We start from the raw sequence: 24,973 nt of genomic DNA on the forward strand, positions 1-24,973 counted from the left end.
TATAAGTACACCATAACACTTAGCTTTTGTATTCAATAGAAATCCATTCGTATTGTTTTGTAATTATAGTGTTGTTTATACTGTCTATTGTGTCTTTTGCCATTGTAAATAGAGGTCATTTTCGCATGAAATCTCTAGTTCATAGACCAATGCTTTGTAACAGAATCGATACTATGTTTTATTAGCATCTACTACCTACTATCGATCAATTTGAACGTTTAGTACAGAGTGACGTCATTACTGATCTGGGCATATGATTTACTACTACGATGTATACTACCCATTGATTGTATCAGAAATGATTCAGCTTCAGCAAAATATGTTAAAATCAATTATTTTGAGCAAGATATAATTTCATTTGTTATTATGAGGAAATTATAGGAAATCCTTTTATGATATCTATATCATAAGATTTCTTTATCATATCATAAGATTTGATATAAGACACCAGCAATAACTGCGCTAACTCAAAAAGCTTACTTTTGTAGAGGCGTTTAAAGGGAAAAACGTGATAATTACATTAATTAAGATACTTTTTTGAAATTATGGTATGTTAATATTTCAGGTATTCTTGTTATCTCATATTTATATTTTCTTAATTATTTCTATTTTTCAATTTTTAGCCGTATATAAACGTAATTCAAAAAAAAATTACATCTTATACACGTCTAACTATGTTTAGTGTAATACGGGACGTCGTAGTGCATGATCAATCATCTGATGCATATTTCAATATTTTATAAAGAACATGTACTTACTCACAAAAATACATAGTCAACGTCATTAATAAACTAAACTAACACATAAGTATTTACTCTCGCGATCGTTCATTTTACAGACCAAGTATACACACGAACGCACTAAACTACAGCTAAATGATTCAGTGTTGCACAAACTTTGACTAAAGTGATCCCCGCGCACACTCCGCTAATAATAGTTGGCGTAATAAAATCGAGTGATTTCAAAAAGTACCTTTTTAGCGTTTTATAGATTTGTAACTTTCTTATTTTTATTTCTTCTCAATTTTTTTATGACGTATGTAAACACACATTATAAGCAAGTCATGGAAAATAAGTTTTTTCCAAATTTCAGTTAGCGTATTAAATTTGCATCGATAAGAGGTTTGCAATAATTTCCTTACTCTTACTTTTGTAAGGATATTGACCATATATACGGTTCTAAGTTGCAATAATTTCCTTACTCCAAATGAACCTACCTACTACCAAAATACGACTAATCTTATACATCTTAACTCTTATTTTTATCAATTTGGAAAACAAGGCATAAATCCTATCATCAAGACACCCACACCTCGAAAAAAGACGCAAATTACATTAAATAATATCTAAACTACTTATTTCATATCCCAACCCTCGATCCGATTCTCGATTCCTATATTAAAGTACAGTAATCGATTCAGTGAATCGTACTTAACATCGAGTAAACCCACTCTTATCAATTTAACACGAAGAATGATGATTATTGGCTATTTGTGGTCTTAGGGTCTAACTAGGGATCGTTAGGGCCTACCACCGGAGGCCTAATGCGTATACGCATAGTCTAATGGAAAATATAATGCAATATATTAGATTTTTGCATCCTAGAGGCTACAAATCTTGTCTTGTTATTTTACGCTTTATAAAATCTCGTTCAGAAATGAAATAGGCAAAGATAATAATCAAAATTTAACATCCAATTGCTTTCAGAAAGAAAAGCTAGAAAAAATCTTTAAAACTGAATATTTGCCAGTTTAGAATTTCATATTTTTACAAAAATATTGAGCAAACGAGCTGACAGGTTAGGTCTCTGATGGTAAGCGATCAGCGTGCGTGCAAACAGGTGTGTTACCGGCCTTTTTAAAAGGAATACACTCATCTCTTGAAGATTTGCACAGCTTACAAACCCATATAATTCAATGAAAAACAAAAACAATAAAAAAATCTTACACTAAATTTATGCCCGATGTCAGCAAAAACGTTTTCTTTTTAACCATTTAATCATGAAATCAAATTTTACTTATTTAAAAAAATGCAACTCTTATACAAAACTCATTACATAAAAAACATAACCTAAAAGCATTATTTAAAAATGGCTACCTAAGCCGCTGCAATTAAACGTTTAATTACCCAGTAAAATTAATTACGACCACTCCTAATCATTGCAGGGCTGTCTCATACAATTTTTATCTTAACATTATCTCAGGCTTTCAATTTATTTATTTATTTTATCTACAAACTTCCGTAGCGGCCATTTTTATGTTCGGTCTGCATTTATCAGACGTATGTCAAATGCGATTAACATTGGTACGTGAGTAATAGGGGCTGGTTTAATTAAAAACTTATCTTTGTGATTAGTTAAGGGACAAATAGACATACAGTAGTCAGTTGAATCCTAAAGCAAAGTGAAGTAAATAAAATTTAATTTAAAATCTGCTTTAGTAATTTAATTTGTGAATCTATTTGTTTTGTGCTTAGGTGGATTATTACTATTATTAACTCTTTAACTGTCTGTATTTCTATATTTCCGTGTCCCTACCGTTCATGTCGTATTGCAGCGACAACATGCATGAATTTATCAAACATTAATCACCACGCCTGCTCAATGCGGGTTGCCGATTTCAAACTAGAACTAATCAGAAATCATAAGCCCAGATTTCCTCATCGTCCTCATCGGATATTTTCCTCCACCGTTTGTCAGTGATTTCTAAATAATCTTAAAAAATACATATACCTCGGAAATATTATATCCCTCTAGAGCAGAACAATTTAATATACACTCAACAATTAATTTACTCAACTAAGTTACACAACCCTACTCATCTTTAATCCGAGGCGAGTACTACCTTCCAGTGCTCGCTGCAAGTAGCTTGGAACATTAAATAAAGCCTCAAGAACATTTAACTGTGATAAATCAATTTAGAACTGGTCCTAGTATCGTAGGTAAGGTAAACTGTAGTAAGCGAAGTTATTTGCACGCATATAATGCTTTTGCACGCAACTTCGGAAGCGTAGTAATAGTCCCATATTTGTGCGACGCCATAAACTTCCAAAAAACTTGCTATTTTACATTAGCCAACATCTTTCGTTTTAAAAATTAAGATTAGATACAAAAAGAAAACGGCATCTGAATCGGCTCAGACGTTTTTGAGATAAACGTGCACAAATGCTTTATAAAACGGATTGAATTTTTTTTTTTCTATGCCTTTAATAAGTCTGTCTGATACCCTTTTTATTGTATATACGTAAAATTAAATACCAGTATAAAGGATAAATAATTTCTACACTAAAAACGATGCTTAGCTATAAAACAAAATGCCAATAAAACAGTTCAGTAGTGATGTTTAGAAAATAATTGTAGCCTTAGAATACAAATAGACATAAAATAACTAGTTTTAAAAGAAAATTCTCTAAACGTTTATGATTGTCATAAATTGTTCTGACATTCATAGCTCTCTTTTAATGACAAAAAGTATTTTATGCAATTTGAATCTTGCATTTTATATTGCACCGTTTTGCGTTATTGCACTAACATTTAATGATTACTTAAACTGTTCTTTAGGAACGATTTTGTATCGAAAACAATTATTAATGACTGGGTTAAGAAATCATTAAATGACTGTGCGTACAGCGGGTAAAATTATAACATTGAAAACTAAAGTATATTTTGTAGGGTTATGTGTAAATATAAGGAAGTGCATGAGGTACCAAATTCAACACGCAGTTCAGTGTCATTGGTGTAATTGTAAAGTGTAACCACGTTTTCTAGTCTATATAGAAAATACGTACTACTATTTTTAAAAGGAACTTTACAATACATTTCTTCTTTCTTTAATCTGTATGGGTTTTTGCCCTTTCACTTCACATGACATCAGCAAATAAGGCTTTGAAGTTAAGTCCTGGTCACAAATTAATGAAAATTCTATTACGAAAACGAAAATAAAAGAGACTTAATGTTTGGACGCTTAGTCACTTCCATAACCAACGATGCAGAGAGCTCCAATAATAATAAATAATGAAAAACTAATAAATACCAAAGGAATAATAATAATATTTCTAAACTATGATTATGTGGGGAGCTAGTTATGAATTAAAATGAAATTCTTAGTTTTAATTTACATAGAAATTATCGCTTTTTTGAGTTATAAACAGTCGTAAAAGTTAGGTCTCAACGAATATAAAATAGTAAGTCCTATACCCTATTCACTAGTGTGAAGATGATTATCGGTATAAGTAACTACTGGTCGTAATGTATGTATGTTGATAGAAGTACCAATTTATACAATGTGATAGGTGTGAGACTTCTAACCCGTTAAGGCTGAGTTCTACACCTAATTTTATGGACAAAAGTCGGGGGTCGAATGGGTCGAATTCCCCTAAAAATTATGGCTATTTTAATATTTTTTTTACTTTTTTTGATATCAAAGGTTGTATGCGTCATAGAAACAAAAAAAAAAAACGACAAACGGTAGCTAATAACCTTGGCTAACTAATTCATTACTTTTTTCATATGTTTGATAATGTTTTGGTGAGAAAAAAATCATTTGTGAATTATTTTTACCGAAAAAATCACTATTTTTCAATATATTCAATTATTTTTTTTTGGCGATAAAATTAGATGTAGTACTCAGCCTTAACGGGTTAGAAGTCCCAACCCTATCACATTGTATAGTGTTTGTGTGTTTATGGAAATTTGTTAGAAGATGTTTTACTGTAGACAAGGTTTGTGGTTATTTTTGTTTGAATTGTAATTGTTTGTACCATTATTGACAAAAAAAAAAATACGGCGATTGTCGCGGAGTGCTGCTCATGAATATGAGCCTCTAGCATGACTTAAAACTAGTCGAGTTCCTCATCAAACAGTTACGTGAGTAAGCCGATAATATGATAATAAATTTAGTATGAAAGTCTCACGAAATTTGTAATAAATCTAACAAATAACATTTTAATATAATACAAGCCATATACACGACGAGGCTTATTTGAATAGATTAGTTTTTCAAAATAAGTCTTTGGGCAGAATGAGCCTTCTGAATGAACCTGCTTAGTACCGAGTAACGACGTAATAATAGTTCATTATTAAGAAGATTGGGTTATACGGTAGATTTAATTGAAAGGGCAGAAAGCTCTGTATAATTTAATGCATATATAGTTTTATTGCCATCTTTAAGAAATATGGACGATTATCTATATATCTTCCTTAAGACCTTTTTATATAGTTCGCAGTTAGCTCTAAAGACTGTAATACTTCCTGGGAAATCGAATACCCACTAGACAATCGGTCAGAGCTCAAGGAAGAGGAATCTCCGGACGTTACGCGCTGCGTCCAGAAGTACTGCTTTCTGTATCAGGCCCTTGACCCAACCATCTAACGTTAGCCTACTCAGGTGTTGGTCGAGGCTTTTGGCTATGAGGCCATTGATAGATACGACTATCATATACTAGTCATTAGGCGAAAACTAAACGTATAGGGCACAGATTAATCTACAGCTTCTGTATAAATGCATAGCTGTCATAAAATTGTGCCTAGTTTTGTAACAATGACAAACATCTACAAAATTGCCAACATAACTCGCAATATCCACTCACAATATCCTGATTACCATACAGTTTACCCGTTCAATAAAACTGGCATTCATTACTGCATATCAAACAGGCGTATTAAAAATAGTGCCATCAACAAAACAGAATAAGGCTAGGGCCACACTCCTGTTCTATTTTAAACCGCGGCGGTTTTTAAACGCGCGAGTTTGTGAAACAAGCGCCACACTAGCGGTTTTTCTTGCGACTGATCATTAAACATCTATATTTTTTTAAACGTTGGCTCTCATAAGGGTTTTCTCCAGTGTCGTAGGTGAGTATCACGACGTTACTAACATACAATCCATTGCTTTATGTGGGGATCGAACCCACAAACACGTTGTGTGTGGCAGCCGGTTATCCAGCCACCGCGTCAAGCGTATCGTTACAAAATTGTAAAAACAGCACAATTTGTAATTCATGGACAACTGAGTAGACTTAAACGAATGACTGAAAATATCGCAGATGTTTCTCAGTTTGTAACCGACTTGCGTTTACCTCGGCGGTATCGCGAGAAAAACTATAGTGTGGCCGAAGAATTAATGAACATAAAATATTAAACGTACAATATTAGCATAAACGCGACCCGCGAGGAAGCAGCTGCTGGTCGGATCTCGCATAAACACGTCGCCGTCCAGTAGATCGGGTTGCTCTCGACTTACCTGTAATGCAAGAAAAAACCATTGATAGATGATACGAGTACTAGGTACGGCCATATATGGTGGGCCGATAACTAAAGGCAGGATCGAATGACGAAATAAAAATGGCGATGGTTTTTGTTAAAACTGTTTAAGTGTCTAGTGAGGCTGACTAATGAGAATTGGACTCTATAGGGTCGATTTAATGATAATTATGAATTTTGGAGATGTGGTAAAAGAATAGTAGTTACACAACAAACAGTTGGAAGTAAACTGCATTCATTGGCTCTTTGCGACCATTATGTATGAGTCATAAATAAGATATTAAGGATCAAAGGCTTATGATTATTGACGGATCTCTTCCTTAATTAGGTATGGTGAAAAGACGTTTCGTGATGATGATGAAATTGTAAATCGTATGCGTCAGCGGGTTTAGTTATAGTTGGGCCATTATAAGCGGATTGTCACGCTAAAAGAATATCAATAAATGTAAGATCTGATAAAAAAATTACAGTTCGCACGTCTGTAATGGCCTAACTAAGGTTCAGTTAGTAGTTTAGTAGACAAAATTTAATCAAAAGACAAGAATATATTCCACTGTGACGATTAATCGACCAATCCCTGTTGAGAAATATTAATATTACGATGTAATAACAAACCAATAATCAGATTGTAATAAAAGATAATTGGTCAAAATCAATATCGGTTACAAAGTAATAAATGTAAATGTATAATGACACTATAATGTTTTGAAAAATAAGTACATCTTTATTTTACACGATGCATACGAATTAACCTGTTAATTTGCATACAACCCTAGTATCAAGATCAAGAATGGTATCTTTATGAAGATCATGGGGACGATTCTGTTTTTACATCTTTTTAAGTATTAACAAGATGATATGGTATAAAGTCTGTTGTTTTTAATTCCTATTCTAAGTGTGAGAATAACGTCTTCGCCACGTTAGTACAGCGTTTAATTGACTCAAGTGGAAAGTATGCAACCCCTACGCCGCTTAGTCGCAGCGTACGCACTGCGCATACGTTTCTCGAACTCCTACGCTGGACCACACATCACATCAACATACCAATCTTTCATTAAACAGATTTTCAATTTTATCACAAAAGGAATAAAGTTGAATTTTGATAAAAAAGTTGATGAGGGTAGCTTAAACTGTAGCCGTATGTACCAGGCGCCCATAGCAAACAGGATCTTCATGGAATCGATTAAAAACTAGTCGGTAACTATGGTTGTAGGATAGATAATATTACCACTCATGTAGTGTAAAATGAACAGAATATTTATATTTATCTATCGGATACATTTATCAGGAACTTATAAGAAGAGCTGATAGCATCTTATTAGCTCACATTTTCATTTTCAAAACTCTTACTTTTATAAAAGTGAAGTCAAAGTACCAGGCTCCCATAATAGTTTCGGTAGGTTCCTGTTTTTGATTGGGCGGGAGGAAACGCCCGGGTGTCATCACTGCGAGGACCGCCCGGAGGACACAGTAGAACATACAGTGGCGGTGTGCCCTGCGTGGGCCGAGCACCGCCAAGTCCTCAGGGATGTGGTCGGCGACGGCGACCTCTCGCGCCCGGCACTGGTTCAGGCCATGGTGCGGAGCGAGAGGGATTGGGATGCCGTCTCCTCCTTTTGCGAAGCAGTCATGCTAGCTAAGGAGGAGGCGGGGCGCGTGAGGGAACAAACCTCCTCACGCCCCAGCCGTCGCGAGAGACACTCTGGGTGTCGGGGATCGCGGGACGATCTCCGGCCACCGTAAGTGCGGGCCTGTGGACGGCGAGCAAGGGTAGCTCATCGCCCGAACAGAACCAGACCCGTGCGTGCGGCGCGTCGCGTTCCGCGCGCGCCTCAAAGAGCCATCAGACCACCACAGATGGGGCCCAGTAGGGCTGATGCCTGATCCGGAGCTGCGGACTACCTAGCGGGTTTACCGGGGCTCCGGCTCGAAAAGCAGGAGAAGGAACGGGGTGGTTTTTAGTCAGTAAGAGTCTGACACTCCCTCTCGCCTCGCCCAAGGCGGGAGAAGTCATTGGATGATTTTCCCCAAAAAAAAAAAAAAAAAAAAAAAAAAAAAGGCTCCCATAATAAACAGGAGCCCTGCGAATTAATTAAAAACCAGTCGGTAAATATATTTGCATTTTGGATATTTCCAGACAGATGTAATGAATGGAGTAATTATTATATTTATCTATGAGATAAATTAAATAATAACTTTTATAATGTAGGATAATTCTGAAAGAAAACTGTTTAACGTTTTAATTCAACATTATTTTAAATACATATTTTGGCAATTTGTTTTCAAAATCAGCAGTGGAGTAATATTAGGAAAAGTTTAAGACAATCAGTGGACGAAAAAGGGTTTATTTATTAAGATAATGAATGATAAAGATGAAAAGACAGCAAGTAGAAAGAATATACACTCATATTATTTTCATTTACTTTTCAAAACTTTTACTTTTAGAATAATGAAATCCAAGTACCAGGTTCCCATATGAAACAGGATCCTCATTAAATTGAACACTAGTCGCTAAATACATTTGCATTGTGAATATTTCCTTCCAATCATAAAATATCGTATATCTACCAGGATTCCAGGATAGATAATAAAATCTGAATAGCAGATATAATCTTAAAACTTTCTCACATTCTATTCAATAAATTATTTTCAAAACTCTTACTTTTACAAACAAGCGAATACTGACTACTAAGTACCAGGCTCCCATAATAAACAGGATCTCATCGAATCAATTAAAAACTAGTCGATAAATACGTTCGGCTAGACAGTGCATATTGCTAACCACATAATATATAGATAGAGGGTGTTGTGCTTACAATGTTAGGCGTATAGGGTGAAGTTTTCTGTATGAGAATTTAATAGGATGTTAGAATTTTAATCGAGTGTTTATATTTAGAAATACATGTCTTCCTTTATTAGTGTCATTTATAAGTGTACATTATAAGTTTTATGGTAATAAGAGATAGTATTAATGGACTGATCTAATCGCTTGTGTTTAGAGTTTAGAAAATGTTACATTGTAAACTCAGTTTGTTATCTAAGACCTAATGCAATTTTCTAGGTTCCTGGTTCAATCCTTCCGTGTCTGGAAGAACACGATTTTTTATTTGGAAAAGGGCTTGTATTTTGTAGAAACAGTTAAAAGACCAATATTTAGGCATTTTCTTATATCTACATAATTTTTTAAGTGTTAATTTATCTCAACTAAATTAAAATTTATGTTATAGTATGCAACGTTAGACATCACTAACAAACTGTGAAGGAAAACATTGTGAGGAAATAATTTCTAAACTATAAGTCTGAAATCGCCAAACCACATTGAGCAAGCGTGGTGATTAATGCTCAAACCTTCTCCATGCGAGAAGAGGCCTTTGTTCAGCAGTAGCCACTTGTAGGCTGTCGGTGTGATGTGTAAAGCTACGTTACAACGTGAAAGAAAGACAAACAAACAAACGGATTACTTTATACATATATAAAGACCTTACAGTATTTTCATAGAAGTGCCATCCTGTATACTATAATTGATTAAACCCATGATTATTGTACGTATTAGCACGGCCGCGGTCATGTAAGTTGAGTCCGATTATTATTTCCGCGATACTTATTGTGGTTTCAGTAATTTTATGTTGAGCTTCACCATTGGTTTCGATTCAGGTTTTTAGTGATTATTCGGACACTTAATTTCATTTAGCAAGAGAATAATTGTTGTGGAAAGACAGTAATGGGTATTAAGGTGTAAATAATAATATTTTTCCATTTTTGATGTTCCTTAATAGTTTTTATGTGATAGTTGGTCTTGAGTTTGATGTCAAGGTTATAATCCATAGTATTCAAGTATTTATTGCATCCATAATGTACACAGGTGTTAGAAAATACAGTATTTAGTCACAATTATGGACCCTGTCGGGCACAGCAAAAGGTAGTGTGAGTTTGCTTTACGTTTTGAAGTAATCGAAACAAGAGCGCGTTTGGCGCTCTGTACCCTTAGTATTTATACGAGTGTGCTTTATTGGTGCGCTCTGATTGGACGCCTCTAATGGACTAACCAATCAGAGCGCTTGCAGCCATCTAACTACCATGGCACGGATTAAAACAAAAACAAATTACTATGAAAGAAAAAATCATTATGAATCATTTTTATACAAGGAAACGTCCAATATTTTCCTTGATTTAATGATAAATGATCATATTTATTGGAATGATTAATGATGATGCAATCATTGCCTGATGATTAAGTGAAGACTGCTTCAAATCGTGACTTCTAGTACTTAACAATGCAAGGTTACAGTCATTATATAGAAATCTTGTTCAGATACAATTGTTCAATGGAATTACAACCTTATTATTATGAGTAAATAAGGTCGTTAATATATGAAAGATGATTGAAAGAGAAGGGTAGCTTGATGTGCGATTGTCTGCACTATAAAGTACTTATTAATGTAATTATTTTCAATTTATTTATTTATTTGTGTGGATTTAATTTTAATGAATATGGATTGGTAATGTTATTATAATGGCTTCAGGGATAAATTCATTGTAAATGCTTTTATATTCACACTTGGTGCTTACATAAAATAACTTTGACTTTGATTACCCGTTCAAACAAACCTTATTAATAGTGTTTTTATCTAGAGTGGTGTATAATGGATAAATAATAATTGGCTTCTAACCGGCCTATCTGGAAATCATTGATGGAGGCCTATGTTTAGCAGTGGACATCTCATGGCTGATATGATGATGATGAATTACAAAACAATTAGGATTAACACTATTTGGCCTACCTCCCTTTAGGGATGCTGTAATACGACATTTTAAGAGTTGACCATAATCAATCATCTTCAAAAACATATATTGTAAACATAATAGCCAGAAGATGTATTATAAACTTTTTTTAAGGGGGTAAATCATCAAATGACTTCTCTCGCCTTAAGCGAGGCGATAGGTAGTAATATTGCAGTTAATTTAAATACGGTATGTAATACTGTTAGTATATTACCAAATTTTCATGAAAAAAAAAACAATTACATAAAACGAATTGCTAAAATAAATCCTCTATTATTTACTAACACACGTGAAATAAGATGCAACTAAAGTTTTGTAACATTTTGAGCTAACTTTGTATCTTATCTATGTCCTAATAGAAGAATACTGTTTAGCACACAACCTGTGGCTTATTGCGCATGCGTTACAGCACTGGGTCAACCTACTGTTGTGATTGGCGCTTAAGAACTATTTTGTATGCAACGCTGCGTGCGCGCAGGGAGACGCGGCTTTTGTTTTGTTAGTTTTTACATCGTGCGTGAGCCCACCTGGATTGTTTTTAGTAAGTAACAAAGAGGTGTTATAAAAGTTTTGTGTTTTACAAAGCATTTGGTGTATTTCGTCATTTATGTTATGAGGTCTATGTAACATGAGATCAACCTATTACCATACATCAGGCACGGAAGGTTCCATACATCATGGGTGATGGTAAGTGGTCATCGTAAGAAACTGAAGTACACTTATACCATGAGATGCGTCACCAGGTCTTCAACTGTTTAATAGCCCCATTAATCCATGCTAATATTATAAATGCGAAAATGTGAGTGTGTCTGTTTATTTGTCTGTTTTTCACGGTAAAGTGGAGCGACGGAATGACACGATTTTTTAAGTAAAGATAGTTAGGCTATGTTTTATCTGCCTTCTAACCCCCACTTGCCTAATTTCCCAAAGAAGAACGCTTAAAATTGATATTGAAACTATTTTTTACTTGCAAAAAATAGTATTTTTTTTGTATATTTGCCCTAAACCCCCTAAAAAGTGCGCACGAAATCGCTAGTAGAAAGCTGGGCGCAATATTTTTCTTAGGTAAGTCACTACCACGAATATTTTAAACAAAATCTAATCCCTGACACTCTTCTTTGCCGACTATCCCTTACATAGTAAGTATCTATCCCTTTATTGCATCACTTCCATGTAAGGAGAAACCAGTTGCATAACCATTTATATTATGTACTTAAAGACTTATAAATAGGCATACAGCAATAGCTATTTTAAGAAGCATAGCTAGACAATTTTGTAGGAACACATCAAGGTATGCAAAACCAGTATAAATTGACCGTCGGTGTTGAAGAAAAAGCATACAAAGCGGCACCAGGATAACCTGGTTTTGATTGCTTGTTGTTGTTAATCGTTTGAATTGTTCATAGTTTATATATTACTAGCTGACCCAGCGAACTTCGTACCGCTTTCGCGTAGCAATGATGCTCTACTTTATTTTGTATAGCTGAGTTATGTATGAGTCCCTATTCAATTTGAATTGGAATCTATAAATATCCTCCATATAAAAATGAATCCATAATTTCCTGATCTCACTATACCTGAAAAGGACTTTACTAATTAAAAAAAAAACAAAATATATTTTCATAATAGTGTTTATTTCATAGGATTCAATCATTTCACTGTCCTGCAGGCGCCTTATCGGCTCTGATGACAATTTTGTGATTATCTGATGGCATGCGGTCTAATGCATTTTTGTGAATGTCTAATGCATCGGTCTAATGCAACTAATTCATTGTGTTAAAGGAAAAATGTTTGAAGTTGTTCATCACAATGGATCTCTTTATGAGTTGTACCATAAAATATATTTGCAAAAATGTATAGTCTTCAACAGGCACTGGCAATAAGGAACCTGTTTGATGATATATTTGAATCCCTGAATCTGCAAGAATATAAATATGTATACAGGCAATTGTATAGTAAATTGTACCACCATGTGGCTCGTAAAATACTGCCACAATACTTTACATCATTTCAAATTAAAACTACTTTTAACCTCGACATTAAACAGCCTTCCACGGCAGCTTTAGGTAGTAGGCTTTACTAAGAACATCTTGTTCATGCCACTATAAAATACAACATGTTATAAATGTTGCTGATTAAGTCTTCGGATTATAGACTATTATTAGTAATTTGATTTATTGTTTACAAAATAAACACATCACTGACGCGACATATTTTGCACCAGCTACATGGTTTTAAAACTAAAAAAAAAACGTTTGTCATTATACTTACTTCCTAAAAGTAGGCAAAAAATTGACTCGTATAACTTTTGTTGCCCCAAATGATGTCATTTGAAAGCAATTATTGTACTACTGGATATGAGTCCAAAATGAACCAATGAATGTAGTGGCTCTGGTGGCGGTACCAATGGCGTCAATTTGACTTGGCCGCTGGCTCAACACAATCCAGAGGCTTAATTTTTTAATTTCAATCCCAATGTGGACACACAATGTTCATTAGTCCAATAGCAACAATTTGCTCTGAACTGTAATCAATTGCCACATTATAACTGAATGCAGCTTTGTGGGGATTAAACACAACATTTCTATCTTGATGGATTAAACACAACATTTCTATCTTGATATTGATTCAGTTTAAGTTCATTTCGCGCTTCGCGATGCTCATCAGTTTGATTTACTCTTATATTTCTTTGACTTGCCGTATTTCGAGTTCTGCGGCCTAAGCTTGTACGTCTGGTTGGTAGCATTGTTAAAAACGAAATTCCAACTGAAAATAAAAAGCTCTCATACATTTTCTGCGTAACCGTGTATACCAAATTGTAGTATTGTGTAGTCATCAAAAGTTACTAAAAATCAATAATGAAGATGTGAACTTACCTTGATTAACAAACACTTATTAGCAAATAAAAATCTTCTTAGTCTTTAAAACTCGAAGAAATATTAAGATAATCTCTCAGAAATATTGAAAATAATACATTTAATTTTGCATATTTTAAAAAACGCGCAATACGAATGTCAATGTCATTCACACCAATAGACTATATTGAAAGAGCATCGTTTGTTCGAAAACGTGAATAGAAACTTTAATTTACACAAAATAAATTTCTGAACACACGCGTAACTGTTAATAATTTGTCATTATTTCTGAACGCACGCATAATTAATATTTGAGGAATTTCTATTAATGCTTAATGCACTTTTCAACATTTTCAATAGATTAAAAAAAATACAGACAATTGTTTATTCACCCTTTTCATAGTTTATGCATAAATGTCAATCATTATTTACAGAATTTGAATTTAGAAACAACAAATATTTGACATGTACAAATGAAAATTTATCGAATCTAGCTTTTGCCCGCGACTTCGTCCGCGTAGTGGTGTTAGTGGTCAAAATGCTGCCGTATGTCATCTAAAATGTGAATTACTTGAGAATATGTTACTGTTAGCATTTTTAAAGATATGTATTCCAAAGAAACCACGACCGCCGATTCATCATTTTATAATCATGATGAAAAGTAGCCAAGGTTATCTATATTATTATCCTTTAATTTCCTATATATTGCCTATCAATAAAAAAATACATTGTTTCGTTGTTATATTCCAAAAAAAAAAACATTCGTGCAAGCGTAACCTCAACACAAACAGGATTACTTTCGCATTCATAACATTAGTATGGTAGTAGGGATATTGGCGATTTAAATAAGTATATGTGTATTTAAATAAGAATCGAACGCGAGTGAAGCCACAGGCAACGCATTAACGAAAATGACGAATTTTCAAGCAAACATTAATCTCCTCTATCAAACATACTACGCCTTTTACTCTTTTTATTAAAAAGCCTATGTTCTTTCGCTCCTCATTAAGTGTCTAAATACAAAATTTCACTGTTACAGCTTTAAAAATGACGAATTTCCATATGACCATTCATCCCCTATTTTTACCCACTTTCCCGTATTTTTTGCAATAAAAAGTAGACCATGTTCTTTCGTTTATCTTTAAGTGTCTAAATACAAAGTTTCACTGTTACAGCTTTTAAAATGACGAATTTACATATGAACAGTCATCCCCTCTTTTTACCCATTCTCCGCAATTTTTTTGCAATAAAAAGTATCAAGTAAGGTCTATTCTATCTCAGTACCAAATTTCATCAAAATCGGTTCACTGGTTTAGGCGTGAAAGCGTAATTACAGACAGACAGAGTTACTTTCGCATTTATAATATTAGTAGGGAATCTATAGCATTTGTTTTTTAGTATCCAATAGCATTTATCCAACAATGAACTTTATCCAATAGCAATAAAGCTCAAATTGACTCTACGTATTAGTTAGAAAACGTTTGTATGGGATAAAGGAAAGGGCAGTTTTTAGGGTTTTTCCGTCAATTATTTGATATTTTCTCACCTTTTAAACCTTCCCTGGACTTCTACAAATAATTCAAGACCAAAATTTGCCAAATCGGTCCAGCCGTTCTCGAGTTTTAGCGAGACAAAGGAATAGCAATTGATTTTTATATATATAGATTATAGAGAATGTTAGACAAGACTGTCAAGGTTCCACTTAATGATGCTAAGATTAGTTGTAAAGATACCTGATTCGTGTATGATCAAGCAAGTGCGACTGCCGGGCAAATGGTCTCAGGTTCGATTCCCGAGTCGGGAGAAATATTGCTGAGCTTTTTTCGGTTTTTCGAGAATTTTTCAGTAATAGCACGGAGTCCGGAAATGTGCCCGGTATATGGCAAAAGGCTCACCACCTTCTGGCATGGGACTCGCAACATAAATTGTGGTTGTAAATTGTACAATGGCGTTACGTCCCATAATGTGCACCACTGCCTACTCCTTCGCGGATAAAAGGCTTCACGATAAAAAAAAAATGTATTTCCCTCACAAATCATTACATAAAAATTTCCTTTTAACACAATGATCTGACAAATCAAACACCATTACCGAACAATATTGAATCTTCAAATAAAATAGATTTCAAATGTAAAGCTCTATTCACACTGACTCGATTCGTCTGCGCTCGGTCGTGTTCGCTTCCGCGCTTAGCAAATATCACTGAATTATTCATTCCTAACCTACAAACGAGGTTCAAGGTTACAAAATAATCTGCTATATTCACGAGTGTGGGATTTTAGTATATTTCGGATATAAACGTACGTTTGGGAGTAAATATTACGTATCCGGATACAACATCATGTCTTTTTGAAAGGATTTCGGGTTGTTTGTATAAACATTAGCTATATGTTAAGCTGTTATCTTTGGAACATATTATGGATTATATGCTGCTATTTTTTAAGTTTTATGTAAGTCCAATTGCAATAAAAGTTCAACTTTCTTTCTGTTAAGGGACGAGCCCGCTACAACCTCCTAAAATTGCTGCAACTCCTGTAAGCCAGGATCTACAGTAGATACAACCATGAAAACAGCGGAACACTGAAGTCCGGTGCGTCCCAGAGACATGAAGAACTGTCTTGGTTCCCGCAACCAAATAAATCAGAAGATATTATTAGAGGAAAAGGAAAACAAAGCGATAGTTTAGCAAGTTCAGTTTATGGGGTATGTTAGTAAAAAAGAGTAAACTGAATACAAAAGCTTTGAACAACACGAGTATCGAATTCAAAATCATACTTTTGGCAGACGAGACGTTCGCCACTGACATTAAAAAGTCATCGCTGAACTCTAAATGACAAAAATAGAGTCACAATTTCATTTTTCTTTCTTCATATTCATCCAGTAGAAGGTACACTTATTTAAATCGTGGACAACAGTTTACTTAGTTTAAGTATCATTATCATATTACTGTGAACATTATCTCCAATATTATAAATACTTCACACCGAATCAGATAAACGGCATATCAATAGCATTTCAATAAACTTGAGATATGTGATACCGGCTTTCATTATTATTCCTGTTTAATATACAGTAGTATTATACCGCATTTATCAAATGGTTATAATATGCAATATTGGCGAGAAATATGTATGAACAGCTTGTGAAAAGCAATGTAAAGTTTTTAGGATTGAAATATCTTTTTAATATACTATTTAATAACTATGCACGCTTTGTGTCCAAAAATGACAATACACATTTATTTCTTTATTTTGTAAAACCTAACAAATTAGCTTACAGCTAATTCCAATACAATGCCATATATTATATTACATTATTTAACCTTAACATTTAACTTTATAAATATAAAATTAAATAACATAATTTAAAACATAAAATACTATGAAAATACAAAACTTTATTACTAGAAACGAGAAGCGCTCTCTGATAAACGTTAACCTGTTACACTGCACTAAACACCGTGACAAGCGTTGAGATCATGGTAAACCCTTTTTGTCTAGATGAAGTATATTAGTCGAACAGTTATTTAATTGTTAAAAAAAAAAACGTTGCCCCATAATAGGATTTCCCCTATATCATGGGTGCTTTTACAAACATATAAAACATACGTTTACAAACACCCGAAACATCTATTTATGGATCACAGAAAGAGTTGCTCCGTGCGGGAATCAAACCTGATACACGTTGCAGTCGGTTACCCAGCCACCACGCCAACCATGCAGTAATTATGTGGATTGTCAGTGGCAGTGAATTGTCACGGGCTGTTTACACTCTAGGTCATATGCAACTCATAATAAAATTAATAAGCAAAAAGTATGAATATCGAAGTGCATCGTATACATACATACATCTTAAAGCAATAAAAACTGGTATATTACTTATGTGCATTAAATAATATAAATAAAACCAGTTGATATTATTTATTCTTATTCATTTAATGTATTATGCGCTCTACATAATAATTTCCGCATTTGTTCTTGTCTTTGAATGTTGCAGTCCAGTGTATATACGCCTTATTTTTAGTGACCTTGAAGTTTCTTAAATATAGATTTTTTGAGTTTGTATGTCAGTTGATTGTTTTTATTATTCACATACAGGTACTAAATGTGTGAATTCGTGCTCATTTTGCGGGTTTATTGTTTGAAGATCGTTTAAGAATAAATATAATACTAAATACAGTGAAGATCTTTCGTTTCGATTTCAATACTCAAGTGAACAAAACAAAACTATATTGATACTAGCTTCTGTCAGCGGCTTCGCCCGCGTTCTCGTGGGGTAAAAAGTTGCATATGTGTTTTTCCAGATCATATAGGTCCATTGTCTCTGCCTGCCCCCATGGGAGACAGGCGTGAAGTATGTCTAAACTACTCACAATAAAAAGCCTCATAGCGTTAAAACTAAATATTTAATCGACCACATTTTTGTTCAAGTTACTTGAAATGAAATCGATTATAGGGACAATTAAAAACATCAATATAAACTATAAGGACTTAATTAATCCGCACAAGTTAAAATAAATCGAATATAATGGATTATGAATGGCGTTAATTTATAAAACAAGGGCCTGATTAATTTTATGATACGATAGGATTTAGCTGATTATAAAATTTTAATCGCCTTCGTTTCAGTGAGAGAATGAATTAAGTTTTCATTGTTTAAAAAGTTACTTTTGATTGTGAAATAATTCGACTTGATTATAATGAAAAATACATGAATGGGTAAGAATAAAATCTGAAAACCAAAGAACCAGTAGGCCACAGATGGGACCCAGTAGGTTGGATCCAGATGATACATAAATATAAGTGTCCTAATCGACCCAAAGTCGAAATACCCAGTAGGCTACACATGTGGCCCAGTAGGGCTGATGCCCGATCCAGAACTGCGAACTAACTAGCGGGTTACCGGGGCTCCGGCTCGAAAGACAAAAGTAGGAACGTGGTGGTTTTTGATCAGTAAGAGTCTGGGACTCCCTCTCGCCTCACCCAAGGCAAAGTCATAGGGTAATTTATCCCCCCCCCTTCAAAAAAGACCAAAACAGTTCTCTACTAAGAAAACCCCATAAAACCTTTCCCACCACCCTGATCCAAACAAAACACCGTCCGACAAACAAAACCGTAACCCAAGCAATGTTTTCACTACATTTTAAGATGTTGTTTGTACCAATTTCAATACATTATGAGGTAAATCTGAATACGTCAGGTGTGTCATATGGCCCGGGCCGGTGATTACTCAGAGCCGGCTAATGTTATCCGGGATAACCGGATTCATCTCGACTTTTACGACCGGGTTGCGCTGTGGAGTTGATTTCAACGTTCCGAGCGTTTTGTTTTTATTAGGATTTGGATTCTACATATAGGCCTCTATTAGTCCGATTGGGTTGTTTGACCGGCTGTGTTTGGACTAAAAGAAACACCATTTTGTAATTGTTTAAATAGTAGGATGAATGATAAATTGTACACCCCAAAAAGTTCGTTCATACATACATACATAACCTCACGCCTGTCTCCGATGAGGGTAGACAGAGACAATGGAACGTCAATTGCTACGATTCTTAAACATCTTTCGTTTACTCGTAATCAGTCTTTTCATGTATGCTTGTTGGTTAAAGTACTTTTAATATGGCCCTTCTTCAATCTAAAAAGATCAAACATTTTTATACATTCAAAGTCACACTTATTTATTTTATAGTATTTAATAAATCGCACAATAATAAGGAGTGAACTAAGTCTAGACTAAAATAAAATTGATCATTAATCTCTTGAATCGATAATTTTTATTCCAAGCAAAACATAGATAAGTTGCACTCGAATCCGATTGAAAAAAAAATTAAAACCCGTTTATAAAACAGTAGTTGTACTACTCAATCATCGAGGCGATCGATTAATAAATAACACAAAAAATCTCACTAAAAAAACTAGAACAATTCCTGTACCTAAGTATACGTTACGTACGCATGTAATAGTTAAAAAAACCAGTTATTTACTAGTCGCAACAGTTATCCATTGACCGAAGATAATGCATGCAGCGCATCGTGCTTAGTGCAACGTATTCAATTGATGTTTGGCGGTGCAAAACTGGACCGTATTGTGTTGTAATACGTTTGTGTGGTGCAAGGCAGAAGCGGAATATCTTTCCTTAAATTTGTTAGGTAGGATCCCTACCCTAAAAGAAAGCACGCATGAGACGACTGAAGACTGTTGATGAAACGAAAGAGGTAATGTAAGATTAGTAGCAATTGGCGTTCAATTGTTTCTGCCTACCCCTATGGGAGACAGGCGGAACCAGGAACAGCAGGTTATGTATGTATGTATGTAAGTATGTATGTATGATCCCTACCTTGATAGCGTATAAAGATAGACACAAGAGTGTTGGATAGATACAAGAGCGTGGGCTCTTAAAGAATAATTTTAAACCTAGTCCTCGCGTTATCACAAGGCAATATAATTATGCTTCTAATTGTTATAACTAACAATTAATGCACTACTTACTATTCTCATTATTCTATACAATTGAGGAAATAACAAAAATCTCTATGATCTTGACAATTAAACCACGTAACTCGTCTATCAAGAAAAAAACGTGCGCTACGTATGAATTTACTTCTTTAATCAAATCAAGTTGCACTCAATCTAACAGTTTTTGTATATTTTTACATAATTTACTATAGATATAGGTTAATTGTTGATCTTGATTATCAGAATACAAGTTTTATTTTAAAGCGTCTACTCGTATTTGAAACCTGCACATTGTCTATAAATAAATATGTACGTATGAGCATAACTCCTAAATAACTGTACTGAATTAGATGGATTTTCCAGTTGATTAAAATTTCTATTGTGTTTATTATTATGAAGACAAGGTACTTGAAAAAATACATGAGTCCAGTAGGACTAATGCCCGATCCGGAGCTGCAGACAACCTATGAGGTTTGCCAGGGCTCCGGTTTAAAGCAGGAGGGATCCAGATGGTTTTTGCTCAGTAAGAGTCTGACATTCCCTCTCGCCTCCGTTCCTACTCCTACTTTTCGAGCCGGAGCCCCGGTAACCCGCTAGGCAGTCCGCAACTCCGGCACCAATGAGACAGTTACGTTAGTCAAACTACCTATAAACTACTAAATAAGTAGTTCTGAGTACCTATGACAAAATACTTCATACACTGATAGATAGTGCTAAGAATGACTGAATCTAGATTAGATTACACCAGCACTAGACTTGAATAAGTTATTTTGAAGAACTAAATTCTGTGCCAACAAACACTACATTCTAGGAATGCACTAGGACATTTGTCTCAATTAGATACTTTTTAATTTAATTTAAGATTTTCAGTTGAGTGCTGTACGCCATTTTCTTGAGTAACTAAGCATTCGGTATAAATAGGACTTGTCATATACGTAGGTAAGCAGGTATGTATGAAGTAAACGATGCTAAGTGTTTGTACACGTGTGTAAAATTATTTGATAGTTTAGTTTGTTTTTTTTTTAAATACGTTGGCCCACACTAGGATTTTCTCCTGTGTCGTGAGTTCGTTTACAATTTTCACATGCACATGATACCCACACCCGAAACAAAAATTTGTAGATCACACAAAGAGTTGCTCCGTGCGGGAATCGAACCCACAACACGTTGTGCGGCAGCCAGTTGCCTAGCCACCGCGCCAACCGTGCAGTCAAAAATTTATAAAATCGAAATACAATAATCCATTACCAAGGAATCGATTATTTTTTCAGCAATCACATTTACCTACTATTTTGTAACTAAGATTTTTTAATAAAAACAACACCTGTTCACAGTCCTCAAAAACTCTCGTTTTATAAAAATAGACTGATAATATATTCTTCTTGAATCACATCCACTTAATTTAAATTACTATGCGACATTGATAAAATAACTTTGTGTTTTCTATGCACACGAAATTGCGTAACAATACAGAAAAACATATATTATTATCTATACGTACCTATATTGAAAAGGCTAAAGACTTGTTTGTTTCTAACCCAAGGTTTTAATATGGTAAGCAATCACCATCACCCATAGATCACCCGAAACACTAGAGGCGTTACTAGTGCGTTGCTGGTTTCACCTAAGTTACTGAACCGATTTAAAAAATTGTTTCACGTTTGGAAAACTCTCGACTACTTCTTAGAAAGTGACATACCTACAATTTTTATCTAGATATTCGTATGTAATTAGGACTTATTGAAAGACTTTTTCTGTATCCGACTTGGGTGAAGAAGCAAGTGGTAATGCTAGTATTATGTATTTACAATGTTTGTGTGAAAAACGAGGATTAATGAGCTCATGTCGTAATGTCATAGTGATGTATATTGTAACTGAGAGAAGAAAGAATTAAAGAAAAACATTTTATTTGTACCGTAACAAAAATAATTAACAGTAATAAAATAAAATAAAGGTGTACACGGCGCAAAAATGTTATGTAAATTACCTACTCGTACTTATTTTTATCTTTTGTCTTACATGAAACAAGGTTCTTCCATAATAATTTTATAATCGTTTAACTATTTATATTTGCTCGATCAAATCGATTTTACCATCCCTCTTAGTCTTAGCTTAGTCTCAAACAGCAATCCATCAATCGCATCATTTGGTTACTTGCTTTGAGGCTTAAAGATCATAAAAGTAGGTCTTACCGATACCTACAACTAAAAATAAACATTAAAAACGAAACTAGCCTACTTTTCATCCTTTCAATATGATTAATGTAAACGTTCTGGGAAAAAATGTGTCTAGTCCTAGTCTAAAGCCAGTTCTAGGGTCCATTTAAACTGTTTTTGCTTCTGTTTTTGCCCCTAAGCGGTAGGTCTTGAAGCCAGTTACTTACTTAGGTAATTGGAACAGACCGATTTTACCCCCTAAGGGTAAAAATTGTTAGCAATAAGTGTTACCCTGTCCAAGAACATAATTGCAAAAATAATATAAATGTACCAGCATGTCAAAGTATACTAAACTATTTACTCTCTTCAATAAATTTTCAACTTTATTACTAAACGGTTAAGTTCTTTTTTATTTGTTGTCATTCGGATGGTTTGAAGTACTTATGTACAAGAACTTTTAACCAGACGGCTGTGTGTATATAAACTCTTGTTTAAGAATCTAAGCTCAAGTATTAAACTTTCGTTTTATGTTTGGTCTATCAAGTTATTAATATGAAAGCGTATGTATTGTTGGTTATTACTTAAAAACGGCTGAGTGGAAATAAAATTAAATCTGGAAAAATAAAGAATAAGCATTTCTAATATAATATTAGCTTTCTTTCAAGCTCCCTATTCAGTTTCTATTTTCTATTCACACCCACGACACTGGAGAATATCCAACATTGCATAAATGCAGACATTTCCAAAAAAAAAACGGACATGTAGGTAGATCTGAAAAATACCTGTCATCTTGTAAAAAATGCAACTACGTTACCGTACTGGAGAGAATCCAATTTTCAATGCAAAATCTAAATCTAGGAGACATGACTACCGTTGGGGGGCGTCAATTTACAAAAAGATTACGTATTTTGTCAAATTGACTGTTGTTGGTCAAATGGGCGCAAAAAATTTTAGGAATACGTGCAACGTCACGCTTTTTATGATTTTATTGTAACTTTCGTGAGACATACTAAATTAATTATTATGTTATCGGCTTACTCACGTATTGTTTTGACGAGGAACTCGACTAGTTTCAAGCCATGCTAGAGGCTCATATTCATGAGCAGCATTCCGCGACACACGACGCGGCGATTGTCGCGCTGCTACTGTGTGTAGCAGCGCGACAATCGCCGCGTCGTGTATAATAGTCACACTTTTTATCCCCGAAGGGGTAATCAGAGGTGCACATTACGGCTAATGGCGCTAAATATAATGTACATCCACTTTTTACCATTTGTTTTATAAGTCCCATGTAATAGGGGGTGAGCCTATTGCCATATATTGGGCACAATTCCAGACTTCGTGCTACTACTGAGAAATTTTCGAAAAACCGAAATAAGTCCAGTATTACTTTGCCCGACCCGGGAATCGAACCCGAAACCTCTTGCCCGGAAGTCGCATTTGCGACCACTCGACCAATGAAGCAGGTTTTTGGGAATACATAATTTGTATGTCTTTAATTTCTCAGTTATAACACTAAATAAATCTAATCAATTTTATATGATTTGTCAGTAAGTTGCTAAGTAAAGGAATAATACAAGAAAAATCGGGACGTCGAAAAATCAATGTAATCCCTTTCCTATCAGAACATAATCCATATTAATCCTCAGCCGGGATTAGGAACTTTCTCCTGAAGAGATCTGATTCAGAGATTGAGCAAAATGTTGGTATAAATGATATACTGAGTTATTACTAGGGATTCTTTACTTCATACTATAGTACTAGACCAGGCTAAATACCAATCTTAAAAATTAGAAATAAAATTAAGTGTTATAAGTTATTAAACTGACATGGTCACTAACACTAACATTAGCTCTTAAGACGGGATATTTACAATGTTTAATAATGTATGTGTTATAAAAAATATTGGAAACTCATATTAATAAACTTGGTAAATAAACCGTCTTAAGTTCTAATGTTAAAATTAAGTGTATTAGTAATAGCTCTTAAGATACAGGTCTAACCTAATTTGAGGTCAATGGAAATAACACATACCTATTATAATATATATATTAAATCATTTTGATTTGTAAACGCACTCACGACACATGAGTAGATACTAGTGCGGGGCAACGTTTTATTAAAGAAAAAGAATTAATCAGATTCCTACATAGTCAGCTGATTGCATCTGCAACACCATTTGACGCATTGTCTGTGATCACTGACTAAAACATCATTCTAACCTAAGTTGTTTGTTCCGATGTTAAGAGAAATACGTACGTATCATCACATAAATCAATAAATCATCCTATTAACCAACAATCATACAATTCAAACCCTGTATTTAACACGAACCTCTAAACCGGTACGCACAAATACAGTACAGCGTGTTTAAAAAAAATATTTGCACGACAACGACACGACGACAATACGCACACCAGGCGTCTCCGCACTCGCTTTTTATAATTTAAGTCTTATGACATAATAA

General features: G+C 34.3%; 1 protein-coding gene across 5 annotated transcripts in view; it reads right to left on the bottom strand.

Annotated features, from left to right (window-relative positions):
- The window catches only part of LOC118273278 (pseudouridylate synthase RPUSD2-like), a 465,443-nt gene that overhangs the window by 119,452 nt on the left and 321,018 nt on the right, over nt 1–24,973 (bottom strand). The window contains exon 2 of one of the 5 annotated variants that reach the window (XM_050696238.1): nt 6,143–6,238. The exons of the other annotated variants lie outside the window; for them this stretch is intronic. The gene's annotated coding sequence lies outside the window, so the exon portion shown is untranslated. The remainder of the gene's footprint in view (nt 1–6,142; nt 6,239–24,973) is intronic. 5 annotated transcript variants of the gene reach the window in all.

Source organism: Spodoptera frugiperda, chromosome 1, assembly GCF_023101765.2.
Source record: "Spodoptera frugiperda isolate SF20-4 chromosome 1, AGI-APGP_CSIRO_Sfru_2.0, whole genome shotgun sequence".
Classification (NCBI taxonomy): Eukaryota; Metazoa; Arthropoda; class Insecta; order Lepidoptera; family Noctuidae; genus Spodoptera; species Spodoptera frugiperda.